Source organism: Bicyclus anynana, chromosome 14, assembly GCF_947172395.1.
Source record: "Bicyclus anynana chromosome 14, ilBicAnyn1.1, whole genome shotgun sequence".
NCBI classification, from domain to species: Eukaryota; Metazoa; Arthropoda; class Insecta; order Lepidoptera; family Nymphalidae; genus Bicyclus; species Bicyclus anynana.
Window position 1 is genome coordinate 845,886 of NC_069096.1, and position 19,339 is coordinate 865,224.

The 19,339-nt window shown below is 35.0% G+C and overlaps 2 protein-coding genes across 11 annotated transcripts in view; both read right to left on the bottom strand.

Annotated features, from left to right (window-relative positions):
• LOC112046466 (rab GTPase-binding effector protein 1) overlaps nucleotides 1–19,339 on the bottom strand; it is a 449,904-nt gene that overhangs the window by 246,255 nt on the left and 184,310 nt on the right. The gene's annotated exons all lie outside the window — the stretch shown is intronic.
• LOC112046462 (broad-complex core protein isoforms 1/2/3/4/5) overlaps nucleotides 1–19,339 on the bottom strand; it is a 141,769-nt gene that overhangs the window by 19,014 nt on the left and 103,416 nt on the right. For 9 of the 10 annotated variants that reach the window (XR_008251470.1, XM_052885671.1, XM_052885673.1 and 6 more), the window contains one exon: nucleotides 8,912–8,959. The exons of the other annotated variant lie outside the window; for it this stretch is intronic. The gene's annotated coding sequence lies outside the window, so the exon portion shown is untranslated. The remainder of the gene's footprint in view (nucleotides 1–8,911; nucleotides 8,960–19,339) is intronic. 10 annotated transcript variants of the gene reach the window in all.

The window sequence follows — 19,339 nt, forward strand, 5'->3', positions numbered from 1 at the left end:
AAGAATCCGATCTTTTCACCAAATTTTTTAGGAATGCATTTGTTTTTCATTCACGCATTACCAAACTGCTTTCAGGTACGCAAAGTTTTTGTTTTGTACAATCTAAGGCTTCTGAGTATTGTCAGAAGTTGACGATAGTTCTTTAGAGTTTTCAAGTAAATGCTTTGTTATATAATTTCAAAAAGTTGATATTGTTCGGAAAAACGTGAACTTTTCATTGTTTTGTCGTTAAAAGGGAAAATAAATAAGTTAAGTTAACATAATGGATGTCCGTGACTCCGTTCGCGTGGAATTCTGTTCTTCATAAATCCCGCAGGACTATTGTAGTAGGGGAACTAGAATATTTATTTATTAGGTTTATTTATAATCACACTAACTAAAATAATAAAATGTAACACAGCACGGAAGAAAGTAAATAAAAGATATCACATATAAAGAACATACATATTATTAACTTAAAAAGAAAAAGAAATGAGAGAAAGATTAGTCACAAGAGTACCAAGTAGAAATGATTTTTTTCCGAAAATTAATAGTACCTATTTAAAAAAAGTGGCAATTAAAAAAATAAAGTAACACAACACGACGCTAGTGAATTTTTTCAATGATTCCATAGCCTTGGGTTCCGAGTAATACACACTAATCACGCATTTCTTTACGTACCACATAATACGAATAGCAAAATAGCTCTTATTGCTTAAAAGATAAGAGCGCGGGTGTTTTTAAGTTTTCAAACAATCGTAGACAATAACCCAGTGGCCGGCATTGCGACAATGATGCTCATGTTACGTATTCGCATGCCACTATCTTGTTATGGAGGTAAGGTTGTCTACACGAACCTACATTTGGTAACTTTATAGCTTCATAGAGAGCCGTGACAGCCCAGTGGATATGACCTCTACCTCCAATTCCTCCAACTTTTCTGTTGTGTGCATTTTAAGAAATTAAATATCACGTGTCTCTAACAGTGAAGGAAAACATCGTGAGGAAATCTGAGAATTTTCTTAATTCTCTACGTGTGAGCAGTTTGCCAATCCGCATTGGGCCAGCGTGGTGGACTATTGGCCTAGCCCCAATAATTCTGAGAGGAGACTCGAGCTCAGCAGTGAGCCGAATATTGGTTGATAACGATAGCTTCATAGTTATAAGGCAACAACTGCGATGCCGTATAGAAACCGAAAGGGGTGTGGATTTCATCCTCCTTCTAACAAGTTAGCCCGCTTCCATCTTAGATTGCATCATCACTTACCATCAGGTGAGATTGTAGTCAAGGGTTAACTGATTATTGAATAAAAAAAAAATTAACAACAGTGGAATGGCGACCCCGCACCGGAAAGCGCATTGTTGGTCGACCCCCCACTAGGCGGACCGAGGATATCAAGCGAGTTGCAGGGAGCCGCTGGATGCTGGAATCGTTGTGCTTGGAGGTTCATGCAAGTGGCCTATGTCCAGAAGTGAACGTCCATCAGCCGATAATGAAGATGATGATGACCAATACCGCTATTTTCCGAGTTGAGAACTTTACTGACTTAGAAGAAAGAAAAGCTTAGTTTTTCTGAACCCACATATAGCAATCCGAAGCCACATAAGCTAATCACTGATCAACGAGGTACGGTTAACGGTTTACGTTATAGGGTTATGGTAAAATGTCTATACAAACGTTTCGTCAGGTGTACGCTAGCCTTTAGATTGCGAGTATAGTGTGTGTCTAGAAACACACTCACCCCAAGTCTAGCAATTATGCTGCGAGTGTAGCCATTTGTAATTCCCACCTCTGAACAAGAGGCCAGGTCGTGCGCCATTCAGCGCTTGTCTTTATGAAAGGTGCTCACCCTTTGTGCGTTGGCCCAAGTTATAGGAGAAGCGGGTCTGACGAGCTTTTGTTTAAGTATGTTTGTTTGTTCCACTTTAGTTTGTATTGGATCTAAAAATGTAAATTATAAAAATCTAAATTTTTGTTTCTATAAATATAAAAAAAAATCCACTGTTATTGCCAATTGAAGAAGAGTTAAGAACATTTATTATTTTGTTCGTTTGTGTAACAGTTTCTGTATTAGATACATACATTCTGTATAACATACATTATATATAGTACATATTTTTAATGAATTACTTTTATCCGAAAAAAAAATCATTAAAAATATAATAGAAATAAACAGGTTTATCCATATTTTTTAAATGATGATACCGCAATATGGCTAAATATAAATTATTGAATAGAATTGATTGAAATATAACCACGATTTTCCTGTAAATGAACTTAAATCAAATCGAATCAGGAAAGTTTCATACATTGTAGTAATAGAAACACAATAAATACGGACTACATATTCGTCCCGTGATTATTAAGTTTAAAAATATAAGCTTCCGTGTATATATAAAAATATATTACTTTTGGTAACGATTAGTTAATCAAAATTGTAAGTTTCTAATGCGTCTCTATCTATAATATCGGATTAGAAAGAGAGGAATACCTACAGCTATAGACTCAAATTGTTGAACAAGACAGCGATACTGTATCAAGCGTTTGTTGTAGTTTCTTTCTTATCACTTGTACCACAGTGTAACGGACCGCAACTGAAACGTCCGTTTTGCCCCGTTTAAAAACACAACCATCCATCTTTGTTACTATTCAAAGACGTTATTGTATATTTCACACTCGTACAAAGGATTTAGGCGACAATTTACGTTATATACAACGTGATTGACAAAAGGTTCTATTTTTGGGGTAATCGTATTTATTGCTTGGTAATAAAGTATAAAATCGTTATAGCGAATTTAAAAACCATGGATAGATTTAAGTTAAATAGGATAAATATAAGGGGTGTAGTTTGAATCGATCGCTCTATTACTCATTAGGTACTAGTACTAGCACAGACTTTGTCCGTGTTTAATTCATTGAGATAATTTTATTTTTTCGCCCTATTTCCGTGAAATAAAAGTTTTTTTTATAATAAAATATCATTGATGAAGCAAACAGATTACCTTTTTGTTTGAGTTAGCCCTTGACTGCAATTTCACCTGATAGTAAGTGGTGATGCAATCTAAGATGGAAGCGGGCTAACTTAGGAGGAGGATAAAAATCCACATTCCTTTCGGTTTCTACACGACATTGTACCGGAACGCTAAATCGCTTGGCGGTACGTCTTTGACGGTACCACAGCCACAGCCGAAGCCTCCCACCAGCCAGACCTGTACCTACCTGATGGGAAACGGAAAACCATTGCCTGTTGCACTAGCAGCCATGTCATTTCTGATTCTGACACAGCACTGTTGCGAACATCCGCTTGTGATGATATATGGATACAATAATTGATAGAGTAGGTTTGATATGTAAAATAATATATATTTTTTTTTTTATTCTTTACAAGTTAGCCCTTGACTACAATCTCACCTGATGGTAAGTGATGATGCAGTCTAAGATGAAAGCGGGCTAACTTGTTAGGAGGAGGATGAAAATCCACACCCCTTTCGGTTTCTACACGGCATCGTACCGGAACGCTAAATCGCTTGGCGGTACGTCTTTGCCGGTAGGGTGGTAACTAGCCACGGCTGAAGCCTCCCACCAGCCAGACCTGGACAAATTAAGAAAATCTCAATCTGCCCTGCCGGGGATCGAACCCAGGACCTCCGTCTTGTAAATCCACCGCGCATACCACTGCGCCATGGAGGCCGCCAAATAATAGTGTCTATCAAATAAATAATTACTATTCAGATCATTATTTCGATAAAAATTGTTGCTGGCATGTCCGTTTGGATACAATATCTAATAAAACAAAAAAAGATAAAAAGTCTATGATAAGTAGTAAAACTGCAAAATTTGACTCTAAGCTATTATTTTTAAGTTGATAATACAATCTTGCATAGATGCGATAAATTATATAAGACCTGCATTATCGCATGCATTATACTATGTTATATTGTAGATAGCGAAAATTTTAGGGATCTCCATGGTTTTTATATTTGTAACTAGCGGACACCCGAGACTTGGAGGCCAGTTTTTCACAAATCCTACGGAACCATGGACTTTTCCGGGATGAAAAGTAGCCTATGTATTCCAGAGTAAAATCTATTTTCATTCCTAATTTCAGCCAAATCGCTTTAGTAGTCGCTGCAAAAAGGAGGAACAAACATACATACACACACACATTGACACACAAACTTTCGCATTTATATATTAGTGTGAAGAGTGATGTGATGTCATGTGATGTGATTGAATTATTCGAATTATCCTTAAAAAACGCAAACCCGGATAACGTTGTTCTGCGATATAAATTTCTGTTATACAAATTTAATAAAATAGCTATTAAAAGGGGGGAGGGGGTAGGAAGGTAAAAATACCTTACAATTCGTAAGTGTTTTACATGCCAAAAACCAAAAAAAATAATCATTAAAGTTGGTCTAGCCGTTACGGAGGAGTGCGACCGCAAACACATTATATTTTTGGTTTGTTTGTTTAAAGTCATCTTGTCAGCCGGTTCACGCTTGACAGGATTCCGTTATCGATGTATCGAAGTCGATAAAATTTAGAAACTACAGCGATTAGCGCATTAGTTCTATTATCTATAGAGTGACAGTTTCGCATTATCAATCATAACCAAATTAGATATTCCTGTACTTCCACTTGCATTGATAAAATATTGAGATAACATACGTAAAATTACATATTCAGTAGAACATAATACATGTTCTTATTTGCCTAATAATAATTCATTACAACTAGCATAACCCAACTAAAATTTTAAGTACGTGGATTTCTAAAAGTTCTGCTAGCCTATTCAGTAATTTGGTCGTTATTAATAACCTACTCGTATTATAATAAACATCAAATCAACTGAGAAATATCATATAGCTACTGTATGATATCCACGAAGGGTTGTCATTAGGCACCGGATGACATTTGTTACACAGAATCTCAATTTCGTATATGTCAAACTAACATACGTCCAAGTTAGTGAATTAGCCTGAAGATTAAAAAATCTTTTGTAGGTTTGGGTGTACTCTTCTATAACAAGATCCCCAAGACTGTGATGGACTTGCCAATGCACAACTTTAAGCAATGTGTTAAAAAACAATTACTTAGTCGAGGTTACTACACTATTGATGAGTTCCTTAACGATAAAGGTGCTTGGAGGCCATTGGATCAGCTTCCACCTTCACACAGGAAGTAAAACTATAAGATATTGTAATTGTTATCAATTGTAAATTATGGTACTGTATGACTTTTTCATTTCAAAAGAGCAACTGTTGAGTTTCTTGCCGGTATCTTTTCAGCAGAACCTGCCTTCCGAACCGGTGGTAGAATTTTTACAAATAGTCAACTGACGTGTCAAAAGTGCTTGTAAATTGAGCCTACTTGAAATAAATGAATTTTGATTTTGATTTTTGATTTAGATTAATATTACAATACGTGGCTTAGTGTTACAGCAGCTCTTTAGCTCTTTTTGACAGACTGCGTCCGGTGGATGTGTAACTTTAATATTCTCAGCTTAAACAGATTTGCTGTTACAGATAAAAGGACAAGGGTCGTCGACAAAGACCTAAGTAATTGGAAGCATGAGATTAATATGGCCACTTCAGTTTCGTGACTCCTTGAGCTATGTAGGTGACAATTTCCGGTGTGAGGGCTATTTCATGCACCTTGGAACTCCATCGTCCATCGGTTCTTCGAACTATTTTCCCCGCCTATAACTACTACATCTTTGCGATTCGTTGAGCAATGTCGGCAAGTTTAATTCTTCTGCTAGTAATAATCCAGAAGTCAATTCTGTACATGAAATATATTTCCAAAATAACTATCAGGGGATGATTATTAGTGATCGATACTGATGCCGAAAACACAACCAGTAAAATTTTTGTCTGTCTCTATGTATGTTCGTTATAGAAACAAAAACTACTCGACGGATTTTAACGAAACTTGTTACAACTATTCTTCATACTCCTGGGCAGGTTATAGTATACTTTTCATCACGCTATGATCAATAGGAGCAGAACAGTGAAGGGAAATGTTGGGAAAACGGGAGAAGGTACTCCATTTTACAGCGACTCTACTAAGGGTAGTTTAAAGTCGCGGGCGTCCGCTAGTATTTAATATTACTCGTATTTTATTAATAAGTGAATTAGAACCGGGCCGAGCGCATCATGGCCCGCGATAGCCGTGTGTTATCGCGGTTTTTTTTGTAAATTTAGCGTTTTATCACAGACCTAGGCTACATGATATCTTATCGGTCGTATAGTTTAGGTTACTGAATGTTTCTAGTGTTATAATAAAAAAAAAACCGATAGTGAGCTGTATTTTTTAAATTACAATTATTTTTGAAATATACACTGTTTTTAGAGATTCGGGCATACAAACATACTGACCAATAAGTTACATCCTACTACAATGTACAGCCTATTTCTGTAAAATTTACCAAAATTGATCTAGTAGTTTGACAAAATGTAAAAGATTTGTTAACTAGAATGTGCAAAGAAGACTGTTAAAAGTTTGACTTGTCTGTCTATGGCCTCGTAGCTTCTAAACGAATGAACTGATAATGATAATAATACGGTTCTTTTTGTTGGAAAATTAACGTTATCGGTATGGTTTATTTTTTAAACATACGATGAAATTCCAATAAGCCAATAGATATTGGCATTAATTTTCTATGATGGTTTACTACTCGTATGTATTGTATAATTCATAGCTGTCGGGACAAAAACTTTAATTGTAACTTGTATTTCCTATCCAATAAAATTCATTCTTAAACAACAATGTAATAGTAATGTTAATGAGCAAATACTTATAACTCTGGGACGACGGAAAGGTTGTCTAAAAAAAAGAAATAATACAATTTTCCAAGGTTTTTTCAAATTGCACAGATGTTGGCTTGGCGCTATTTAAATAGGTTTAGTATAGAATTAAATGAACAAAAGCGAAAGTATTTCAAATAGTATATGTTTCTTCTGGTATCACAATTAGTGATATTATCAACCGACATAAGAGAGGAGATTCTGTGTTTCTCGTTGTTAACACATATATACAGAGTGCTGGAGAGTATTTCCCATAACTCTGGGGTTATATTATAAATTAAAAATGTTCAAAAAACATGTGATCTAAAATAATATTTTCGGAGTACCTAAACATGTTTATGTTTGTGTATTTCATTTGATAATAGATCTTAAAATGTGTCCCATAAATGCATCCTTATAATTATGACGTAGCCAAACTTTGAAATTTTAAAATGCAAGGATAGATAAATGCGTGGATATTCGAATTATTTAATTACTTTGTATGAAAGCTTAGTTTTTATTTTTGGTTAAAAAAATATTAGTTATGTAGTTTGGCTCCTATAAGTGACTCATCAACACTTTAAAGTTATAGAAAATAGTCCCCAGCACCCTGTATAGTTGGTGTTTCTCATCCACTTACTTATTTATAGCAAAAGATAAGTCATAGAATCTATGATCACTTTGCAAAATACCCCGTATATTATGTGATCAGTGTAAAAATGGTGTATCTCAAGGCGGGATATTATGACCGATACTTTACAACATCTACAATTACAAATAAATCAAAAATAAATAATTCTCAAGTGTTTAAAATATAACGAAAGTATATAATAATGTGGCGTTATCGCCAGAAGAACTAAAAACTTAGGCTTTATCTAGCTTAGTGTCAGAGCTCAGTGTCGTGACCTACCTACTCGTTATCAAAAATCGACTTCATTAATGCTTTGTATTATAATAGGTTTTTTAAACGGTATCTATTGATTGACGTTGACATTAAAAAAGTTTACATATTATATTATTACTAAAACGCAATATGCATTAAACTTAATATACGACGGATCGAGCTTCTTTTATTGTTTTTAGGGTTCCGTAGTTAGCAAGGAACTGTTTAAGATTCTCCATGTTCTTCGGATAAACGGACATTGTAAGCGGTTTAGGACATTACTAGTAGGTATTTACTACACATTTATTGTATTTACAACAAAAAGTCAAAAAATGAACTTTTTCTCTCTCTAAGTATTTATTTTAGGGTACCTCCTAAGGTAAAGTGAGGATGAATTTTATTTCTTGTCTTCAAATCTCATGGTGCGGGGTATCGTTGGATAAATTTTCAAGTCTGAACCGGTGGTAGAGTCTTTAAAAATAGTGACGTGACGTTTCAAAATTGCTTGTATACTAAACCTACTTGATATAAATGATTTTTTTGATTTTGAAGATATATTGTCGGTGTGATGAGAACATAATTTTTAATTCAGAAACCCATTTGTGTATTATAAAGTTTTGAAGTGTATTTACCCGTAATCTACAGTTTGTAACGAAATCCAATTTGTCATTTCGTGATTTACAATTATGGAACCCTACAATGCACGTGGCTTGACACGCTCTTAGCTAGTTTTTTTTTATTATTTTTTTATATTACATATAATTTTATTATTTATTATCTTGTTGAGTTTTAAGACAACACTATTAGATCCCTACGACTATCATAATCATTTTCTGACGTAAGTAAATGTATATATCTATTTTAACCTTCTTTCAAAAAGGAGGAGGTTTTATGTGCAACTGTTTGTATGTTTTATTCATGTATGTCCAGCGATGTTTTTGTAATTTTTTTTTTTTAGGGGTATACTTTTAGGGTGGTCCCATTTTCTCATCATCTTGGCACAGCCTTCAAACTGATCAGAAGGTTGGTGCTACATGGCGTTAGAAGTATGGGGAAAATTACATTTTTTTATCGATTTTTTGTGGAAAGAGATATAAATATATCTAATACTTTTAGCGAAAACATGTAATCCTATTCTCTTGCCAACCTGTTTCCTTGTCCACTATTTTACTTTTAGGTGTGGCTAATGTTAGTTTCAAATAAATATATTTTTTTTAATTAAAAATATATTTTAATTTTTTTTTTTAAAGTTGGACCTACCTTAGCGATTGCAACTGCCCTTTTAACTGCAACCCTTTTGCGTTAAATCTGAAACAAATAATATCACTTCAGAAAATGTTTAATTCAAAACTTCAATGCGATCGAGTAAGTTAGTGTGATTCACTATAACATCACAATAACACTTAAGATTTTCTTTGGTATTTATGTTATTTAATTTGAATATTTTCCTAAAAAAATTTTTAACAGGATTTTACTAATTTCTCAACTAACTTGATAAAAGATGGTAGGCAGGGTTGGTGTATGGTTTTAGGTGGTAAAAGCATTTTTTTTAAATAACGTTTTAACCTTATACAACGATTACAATCTCTAATTTCCTAAATTGATCCGATCCAGGAATCGAACCCAGGACTTCTGAAATCTAAAATACGTAAATGAAATTATCAAAAACTCATAAACATAAACCTACAGCCTTACAGCTTAGTATAAATCCAAGTAAACTTTGCATCGGGAACCTAATTGAAATACAACTTTGGACATTCTGTTAAGTCATTTAACTCGTGAACTCGGCAAACGGTAGCTTCATTAAGTTACGTAACAAAAGCCTCCGAAAGCTCCATTCACAACCCACACACGGTCGCAACCCATTTACATACACCACACACGGCACACATACATAGAAACTAGACGCGCGATTGGCCCACTTTCACTTTCGCACGGAGCCTACATAGTTCGAATTCCAAACGAGCCGCTCTCGTTGGCTATTCAAAATCTGACCTTCGTTCCGATTGGCCGATTCCGACTCATATACTCGATGTTTACGGAAATAATGTATAAAGCCTACGTGTTTCCGGGCCTCCGAGGTTTCGATACGTTACCTATTTACGCCTCTCTGTATTTTAACGGCATAAGATATAGTTTTCCGCGGCACTACTACGAATATGTCCATGTACATTATGTATTACTTCCGACCGGTAAATGGATATACATTGTATATACTAGTAACGGCTATATGCATTTACTTCAAACTAAATAAATACGTGGCCCAATTGCAAACGAAGCGATCACGAAAGTTAAACAACGTTAGCCCAAGCCTTATACTGGATGAGTAATAAATAGTCCGAGAGCTGGTCAACATTTATGGGTAGGTATTTGACGAAAAATTAAAACTTGTACCTCTCCTATACTATTCTAACACAAAACAGGAAACCTGCTGTTTGGGGAGCAATGGAGCTTAATCAGCCCCTATATTTCCAAAGGGAGGATTTCCTTAGCAAAAAATATCCTTCAAGTATTCAATAAGTATAATTATTAGAATTATTTAATTTATGAAAAGCCACAATATCAGCAAGTAACATAGGCTTTATCTCCGTATTCTCATAGGAACGGCAATTACGGGGAAGAAACCGCGAAGCGTCAGCTTAGTAATAGATAATTAAATTAAGCTATTCATACAGATGAGCCGTGATAGCCCAGTGGATATTGTCTCTGCCTCCAATTCCGGAGGGTGTGGGTTCGAATCCGGTCCGGGCATACACTTCCAACTTTTTAGTTGTGTGAATTTTAAGAAAATATGTATTAAATATCACGTGTCTCAAACGTTGAAGGAAAAACATCGTGAGGAAACCTACATATCAGAGAATTTTATTAATTCTCAGCGTGTGTGAAGTCTGTCAATCCGCATTGAGCGTGATGGACTATTGGCCTAACCCCTCTCATTCTGAGAGGAGACTCGAGCTCGACACTGAGCCGAATATGGGTTGATACAGACGACTTCGACAAAACATAACACGTATATAAGACTTCCTATTTATATTGAGACTGCAGTTGTTAGACGATTATTCTTTTATACGTATATATAGAAAAGAGATACTTATTCGTGTATATTGACAATGACGTAAGAATGGCAGATGACAGGAAGACCATAGACAATAGCTAATGACAGTTATTAGGACAATCAACAGACTATTTAATATTCTATCTTACAGTACAGTCATTTAGGTAGTGTAGTGTATACGACTACATACAGCCGAAAATAGAACCTCCTTTTTGGAAGTCGGTTATAAAAATAGCACGTGCATTCACCAAGAAGATGCTATTCTAATGGAGCTCTAAAACTGATAACATTTGAACTGTGGAGGAAAAAATGAATACCGCCTTGTTCGACTCCTGATAATGTCGCAATTTGCTTAGGTATCACTTGTAGCGGCTAAACGTTGTATGGGAGCATCGGCCCTTGTGCCGAACACGGATCGCTTCGGTCGAGAATACAGGTCGTAGCTCATTAGAGCCCCCCGCACCGCCTCGCCTCGAGTGGTTTTGTATGGGCATGCGCTCACTACATCAACTCGGTACCATTACCGGATCGCCTCGCTCGCGAGGTGTCAACGCGCGGACTGCGAGTGTAAATTCATTGACCACGCGAGGTTCACTAGCGACAACGCGGCGTCCACCCGAGACGCCTAGCGATGAGGCGGTGTGGATCGGGTCCCGGTTGGCTATGATCGAGCTACGACCTTAAATCGAGTTGAAGCCCGCAAACAGCTCAAAAGGCCAGGATTCGACAGCTTAAGACTCAAACCACATAAACCATATTAACAAACGACGTGGTTAAATATCTTAATTAAGAAAATTGAAAACTTCCCTAAAACAAAAAAGAACTAATACAAAATATTTATAAAAAAAAATATATATCTATACTAATATTATAAAGCTGAAGAGTTTGTTTGTTTGAACGCGCTAATCTCAGGATCTACTAGTATCTCGATAAAAAGAAGAGATTTCATAATTTATAAATAATTTAGTATATAAAAAATCACAAAAACTTCAAGTTATTTTTGTAACTTAAAAACCGTGATTAGATTGCCATAGAAAATTACATCTTTACCAAATAACATGGCTCCTTATTTCCACGAGAATGGAACTACGCGAGTGAAGCCTCTTGCCGTCTGCTAGTTCTACAATAAAATATATTTAATTTATTACGCGTTATCCAACACAGTGATGTAAATTTAATGAATAGATAAATGTCGTTGTTTCTTCCTTATGACGGAGGGTTTTTTCACCCGAACGTTGACTTTCTTATTTCACGATAAAATAAGGGCTCCTACCAACCGGTGTCATCCCGGGTTTACTATTTTACTCGTATACTTTTACATAACATATTAATAATATGATTTATCTAAAATCGACGAAGAAATTAATATAAACAAACAAAGAAATAGGCTACTATATATCGTTTTTTACTCTTATTCCTTTGTTTGTTCTTTTTTAATTTTTAACAAAAACTATAATAAAATACAAAATATAATACAGAAAACCATTAAAAATTTATAAAAATCTGAGTGCCCAAGCAAGCGGTGGTCAGGGCTCCAGAGGGAGGAACCTCCTCACAATACGCGCCGTCTCAAGAATCACTGCTTCTGTATCCTTCTTCTTCCTTCTGTACCCTTGATCCAGCAGTTAAGTGAAAGCTTCTTAAGCTACTTCTATGACTTTCTATTCAAAAGATACTAAAATACGTTTGATTCGATGTGTCCGATGCATATGATATGGATCTATGGACGCCTGCTTTTATACAAAAAGTGATCTATAACGGCCATCTAGTATTAAAATTACGAAAAACTAATAATATTTGTACAAAATGTGAGTAATATCTAATATTTATACTAGCATACAATATAATTATATCAAAAGCTTTAAATGTAACCATAAATATATGTAATTTAATTAAAAATATCTAATTACTTTTGAAATTTAATAAAGCAAAAAGGAGGATTTTCTTTCCTTTTAAAATATCTCGCTTGACAACGATATTACAGTTTCAGAATTATTATTTTTAACCAAAGCTAAAAAGCGATTACTGCATTAATATTTTCAACACTCCACTCTTTGTCATTCATCTGATACTAAGCTTTTTTCCATTCAAAGAGAGATAAGTGAGAAAATTGAATCACCATGGAAACCGGAAGTTAGTGAAACAAAAGCTTGCCACACACAGTTAATTTATCTCCGTGCTTTAATGCGACTAATTGCGATTCTAGTTTATTACGCAATGATGTTTGGATAATCACTCGAAGTGATTGACAAGCTTTGAATAGATTGTGGGAAGCGGCGTGCACACCGTTTTTAACTAGGGTAGTTCTAAATACTATGTTATTAAAATGGAGAATTATTGCTTCTACAATATAGGTTTGTAATGAGTCTACATGATAGAGCATTTTGTATCTATAAAGTACAGGAAATTGATTGTAGTTCATAAAGGTTCAATTGATTGGTTAAGTGGCTGGACTAATTTGGAGTCGCGAGTTCGATTCTAGTCCGTCAAACTATTGTCATAAATACTTTTAGAAAGTAATTACAATTACGTAATGACTTTTGACTATTGACTATAAAATTAATTAGTATTAGCCCGCCTACTATGCGTTCCATATTCGTTCTCCTAAAAAAGGCAGGTCTGGCCCCGTAGGGCTGATAATGATAAACTAAAATTCTAGAATGCACTGTTCTAAGTCCTTAGGTCTCACCGGTACCGGAACTGGAAATATAGATGATAACCCTGTAAAGTCATCGTCAACTAACCCTTCAAATCGTCACACAGCAACGCTGTTGTAGTACTTCTCCAGGCTCTCTGTCACACAGAGCTCTACTGCTAATTAAAATAAAAGTTAGATGTGTGGCGAGCAAACATGTCGGATAGAGTCGTCTATGTTTGCTGCTAATATTTAGACAACGTATTAAAAACGCGATAACGCATGCACTGCTGTAGTGACGGGATCACTTGGGCTATCTATTTGTCGATAATGTTTTTTTACTAAACGAAAAGCTCAAGTATTTAAAATTGTTGAGTCAAAGTTCTTAACAACAGAGTTGTTTGGAAACAATCAGGTTCACACCAGAAGTTATAAAATTATTTAAATGAGAGTCATTCTAATAATTAAACAAAGAAACAATTGAGTTACTCGTGTATGGGTTCCTCTAGGTAGGTACTTTCTGCCATTATCCGGTAATAGAATGTTACTAGGCAGCAGAGTATTATTAATAAAAAATATTACTTTTAAATCTAAAGTAATGACATTTTAAATCAAACATCAAGGCAGAGTTTAATACAATTTTTGTAATGTCAACTTATTGAGTTTTATTTTACAACTTATGGTAACATAAGAGTAATACCTTAATAAAGTAAAAGTAAAGCCTCAATAGCTCAACTGTAAAGGAGCCGGACTCATCACCGAGAGGTGGTGGATCGATTTCCGCCCTTTAGTAGGCACAGGGTAAGTTTGTTTTACCCGCTTCCGACATCATGGAATATACATAAAAATCAGAATTGCTCTTTTGAATACACATTTGATAGAAAAAATAGCACGCCTTTAATTACCATGACCGATACAAAATAGTTATCAACAAATCAGAAAACTGATACAAGGGGAATGTCGCTCTGTTATCGAGTTGTCGATATCGACGCGTCACATCCCTAACCTAGGGCAGGGCCAGTTATCAATTGCACGAGATTGCGAATATGAAAATATCGCGACGATAAGGCGCCGAATTACTAAGATTACAATGTGGGATACAAACTAGACACAATTATTTTTTCTATTTTAATAGATACTTTATGTAGGTACTCCCATTTTTGGGGCATCTCTATAGATAACAACTAACACAGTTTTTATTGTATTTTGCTGTGAAACAATGAATTACTTTTCTTTTGTAGTAAGTTAATTATAGTGTAAATAGTAGATAACTGACTCGTTGGTCTAGTGGTATATGGTATAAGATCACGAGGTCCTGGGTTGTGCTATAAAACATCGAATTTTTAAGAAAGTTTTAGTAAAAATTCAGCATGGAGTTGTTAATTTAGTGGCTCGGAGATAACAATGACCCCGGTCACTATTATTAATATTTGAGAGTGTTCGTCAAACAATATCAGTTTTATCTTGCCAAACCGTGCGGTGGGCACAAGCTCCATAAACCATCTTTGTTTTTTTTTTATTTGATGCAATGTAAGATGCAATTAAATACTTCTTTTTAACACCTAGACAGCAGCACTTTAAGTCCAAACCAAGCTACCATTTTACTCCGCAACTATTTAGTCACTGACACCAGTTCCAGTTCATCCCTAAATTGTAAATTGATTGGGAGAGCATACGTCCGGACGTCATGCCTGGGACGCGATAGTCACGCATAAAAGCAACTAAGGATACGAACGGTCGTAACGCTGTGAATCGGGTGGTTAAAGAGTTTATAAGTAGGTATATCCACAGAAATTATTGAGGGATTGAAGTCTTATACGTCAGCGAAGTCACGATCGCGTTCCCACTCTACGTAATGAATGTTTATTGTAATTATTACAAACGCGAGTCACTCATTCCTAAACAGAGTTGAGCAATCACACAATAAGATTCGCAGGTGACACTTGCGCAAGAGGCACTCGAGACGGCATCTCAGAAATGTTGAAACTGGACGCCATCGCTGGTGGTCTATGGTACGGTCACTAAAACTGCCAAGTTAGACTGATATTCGAATGCTATGGGTTCCCGACTGGTGGTTGTCTATTATGTCGAAAACAGGCCTTCTTTTTGTTAAAAAGAACATTTGTGATTATGTAAATATGACCAATATATTCGTTCATCTCATTATTAAAAAGAGGAGTTAGGAGGGGGTACGATAATAATTCAGTGGATTAAACCTACGACCTCTAGGTATTGCAAGGGAGCAAGGGAAATAGAACCATCGTAGGAAGTGAAAAGACGTGGTCTCTATGAGAATGAGGCATGATTTTGAACACTCATCTAGAAAAACTACACATTTCGATCAAAACACACGTTTCGATCGCTTTAGGGGTTTATTAATCATAATCTTGTTCATAAATGAATAAATTAAATTCCCCTAATATTGGTAAATTAAAATCGGGTTAGGATATAAAATCTTAGATTTTGTCAATGTTATTTCTTGTCACTCTTTATATTTCACCAAGACACACGGAACCCTAATACTGTAAAGTTCATAGAAACAAAGCTATAATTACCTAGTTCTTATCAAAGGTGTCACAATTTTAGCTTAGTGCTTCATTTGCTTATCAAAGTCTTTATTATTTAGTTTATTTTACTGCAAGACAAGAGTTATTAACAGTTTTGTTCTTATTTTTCAATGCAATCTAGATTCCTATCTTATTATCTATGCTAATATTAGAAAGTTAAAGAGTTCGTTTGTTTTGTTAAACGCACTTAATCTCAGGAACTAGTGATTCGAATTGAAAAATGCTTTCAGTGTTGGCTAGTCCGTCGAACAAAGCTGTATAACATTAGATTATATTAATTTTAGTGAAACCGCGTGGCACTGTTGGTTTTTATAAGCTTTGCTTTGTAAATATAGAGCACGCTTTTTTACAGATGGTTGAGGCTTAGGATAATTAAAACCTACTTCCTTCCAAAGCCACCATGCTACTAGCTCCATAGTTGCCTATACTCATGGTAGGTAGAGGAAAATTTTCAGCTTTTACAGAATGAGGAAGGTGTAGCCCTGACAAGCTCGTTCGTATTAATTAAAATCAATAATGACGAGACTATGTCAAAAGTTTTATAGGAAAATGGTTTTACTAGATATAATAATGAAATAGGTACCTAAATAGGGTCAAGTTCCGAGAATGGTTAAAATTAACCAATGCAAATTAACCGGAAAGTTGTTTTCGCATACAGTAAATCTCAGTTTAAATCGTAATGCCAAAATCAGCTTTGTGGTTTGAGTATTATGGTGTAAAATCGTTTGTTGTTTGCATGTAAGTTATTATGCAAGTGCAGTTTTTTGGAAGGCAGACAATACGGAGTGCAGAGTCAGATTCTTGGTTGTGTGATGTATGGAAGCATACGTGATATGTGCATATTGTTCAGATGACCTGGTTGTGACAACGGAAGTCGATTGCTGTAGTGAAAGGGTATTAGTACAGGAAATCTAGGAAATATGACTAAAAGAATTACATGAGTCGAGATCAAAAAAAAAATTAAATAAATGTGGTAGGTTTTTTTAACAGAACAACTTTCTCATTTGTACTTTAGTTGAAAAATGTTTTTTTACACACTAAATGCTGAAAAAACATATTTCAAGAAATTTAAGCGCCACCTACCATTCAAAGTCATACGATAATACCTCAATGACATTAATTCTACATGAGAATGTCTTCTACATTTTTTGTCAAATAAACTTTAATGTAATATAATAATAATTCATAGTTTAGGAGAAAAATGCAAGCCAAAAACTTTTAGAGTTTCTGAGCTACCTGCTTTCTGAGAATGTAATTCTTTCATAAATCTTATACGACTTTTTCTAGATTTCCTGTACTTTATGGCTTAAGAATGGAGAAAAAGAAATAATATAGAGTTACTTGCGGATGCTCGTCCGCGTGGCATTCTCTTTTCACAAATCCCGCTGGAACCATGATTTTTTCCGGATTTAAAAGTAGCCTATGTGTTAATCCAGACTATAATCTATCTCTACTTCAAATTTCAGGTGATTCGGTTCTGTAGCCGAGTCGTGAAAGAGTTACAAACATTCATACCATCAAAATCATCATCAGGTTTTCTCAAATCTCGGAAATCCATAGATTTTTCTGGATAAAAAGTAGCCTGTCTATTAGTCCGGAGTAAAATCAATTTTAAATTTCAGCCAAATCGCTTCAGTAGTAGCGGCGATAAAGAACTTTCGCCTTTATAATATTAGTAGGATAGTACCATATATATGAAATTCGGTATACTATATAAACTACGAGATTAAATTTATGTAGGTAAACCAAATTTAATATTTTTTGTATTTTATATTTTAAATAGATTTTGAGTTATTAAGTAGACAAAAGTGGCATCACATAGTTCGTGTAAACCTCGCTTTCTCTTTTTTTGGCTGACGCGCTTTCGTGCGTCTCGATACTCGTATATATTAAAATTGTCGAATTCTTTCTAACAAAAAAAATATTGTTTACAGTGAAAACCGCGGGGAGTACCTATAACATAAACAGTAAACATAGGTTTCCGGCGGCGAGGTTTTATTTGGCTGTTTACTTATTGTGGTACATACGAGTACATATGTTGTTATACAATATGTTTATGAGTGTCGTCCGCTGCTGCATATATAGGTATAAAGCTGAAGAGTGTGTTTGTTTGTTTGAATGAACGCGCTAATCTCAGGAAAAACTGGTCAGATTTGAAAAAATATTCCAGTGTTAGATAGCCCATTTATCGGGGAAGGCTATATATAGGCTATATATTATTCTCGTATTCCTACGTGAGCGGGAACCACGCAGGTAAAACTGCGCGGCGTCAGCTAGTTCTTTATAAAAATATACTTACACACACACATCACTATTTAGTCTCTATTAGGGGTACTAAGATTGAGGATTTTATTTTATTTAAAAACTACATAAAATTGCTTAAATAATGTAAAAAAAATCAAGTTTAAAAACTATAACCGGACTTCGTAATAAAAACTATAATTCAGCTACGAAAAAAGTGTGTAAAATATTAAATATTTACTGTAAATGTAACTAATATAATATTTTGCATGCCAATCGGGCGTGATACAGAACAGATTATATTTATTTGGTAAGACCTTGTAAACTGTATCAGCAAAATAAAGGATTGATTGATTGATTGATTGATTGATTGTAAAAAGAACGAAACAACATCCTCTGGACCTCGTGAACTTTACGATCGCATTTTAAAGATAAATTCCTTAACCCTACATCCTGTAGTCACAAGTTCAAGACTCTGCTCGGAGTTTTTCTCTCTACCAAACGATGGACCCGGCACCCGCACGGTGAATCCATGGAATGCTAAGATATTCGTCTCACATTGAGTATCTGTAAAACAAGAGTAAATAAACAAGTTCTAAGCAAGTTCCCTCGTAGAACACATCTACAGATGCTTGGAGGCCGTTGGATCAGCTTCCACCTTCACACAGCAAGTAAAACTATAAGAAATTGTAATGTTGTCATCAATTGTAAATTACAATGTTGTATGATTTTTTAAAAAGAGCAACTGTTGAGTTTCTTGCCGGTTTCTTTTCAGCAGAACCTGCCTTCCGAACCGGTGGTAAAATCTTCACAAATAGTCAACTGACATATCAAAAGTGCTTGTAAACTGAGCCTACTTGAAATAAATGAATTTAGAATTTAGAATTTTACACTTACCATCAGGTGAGATCATAGCCAATCGCTTGCTTACTAGGCTTAACTATACAGAATTATATACGTTTTGAAATAACACCGATTATTTCAATGATGAGAGAAACTTGCTTGTCTGAGGAATCTTCATAATGCTTTCAAGCATTGCCATCATTCCGCACTTGGCGGAATTTGGCTTAATTCTTTTATTTTTGAGAGTAGACGCGTAAAATACAGAGTGTTGGGGAGATTTTCTCATAACTGTGGTTATATTCTTTACCGAAAATTAATTCAAAATGTTCAAGGAACATGACGTTCTG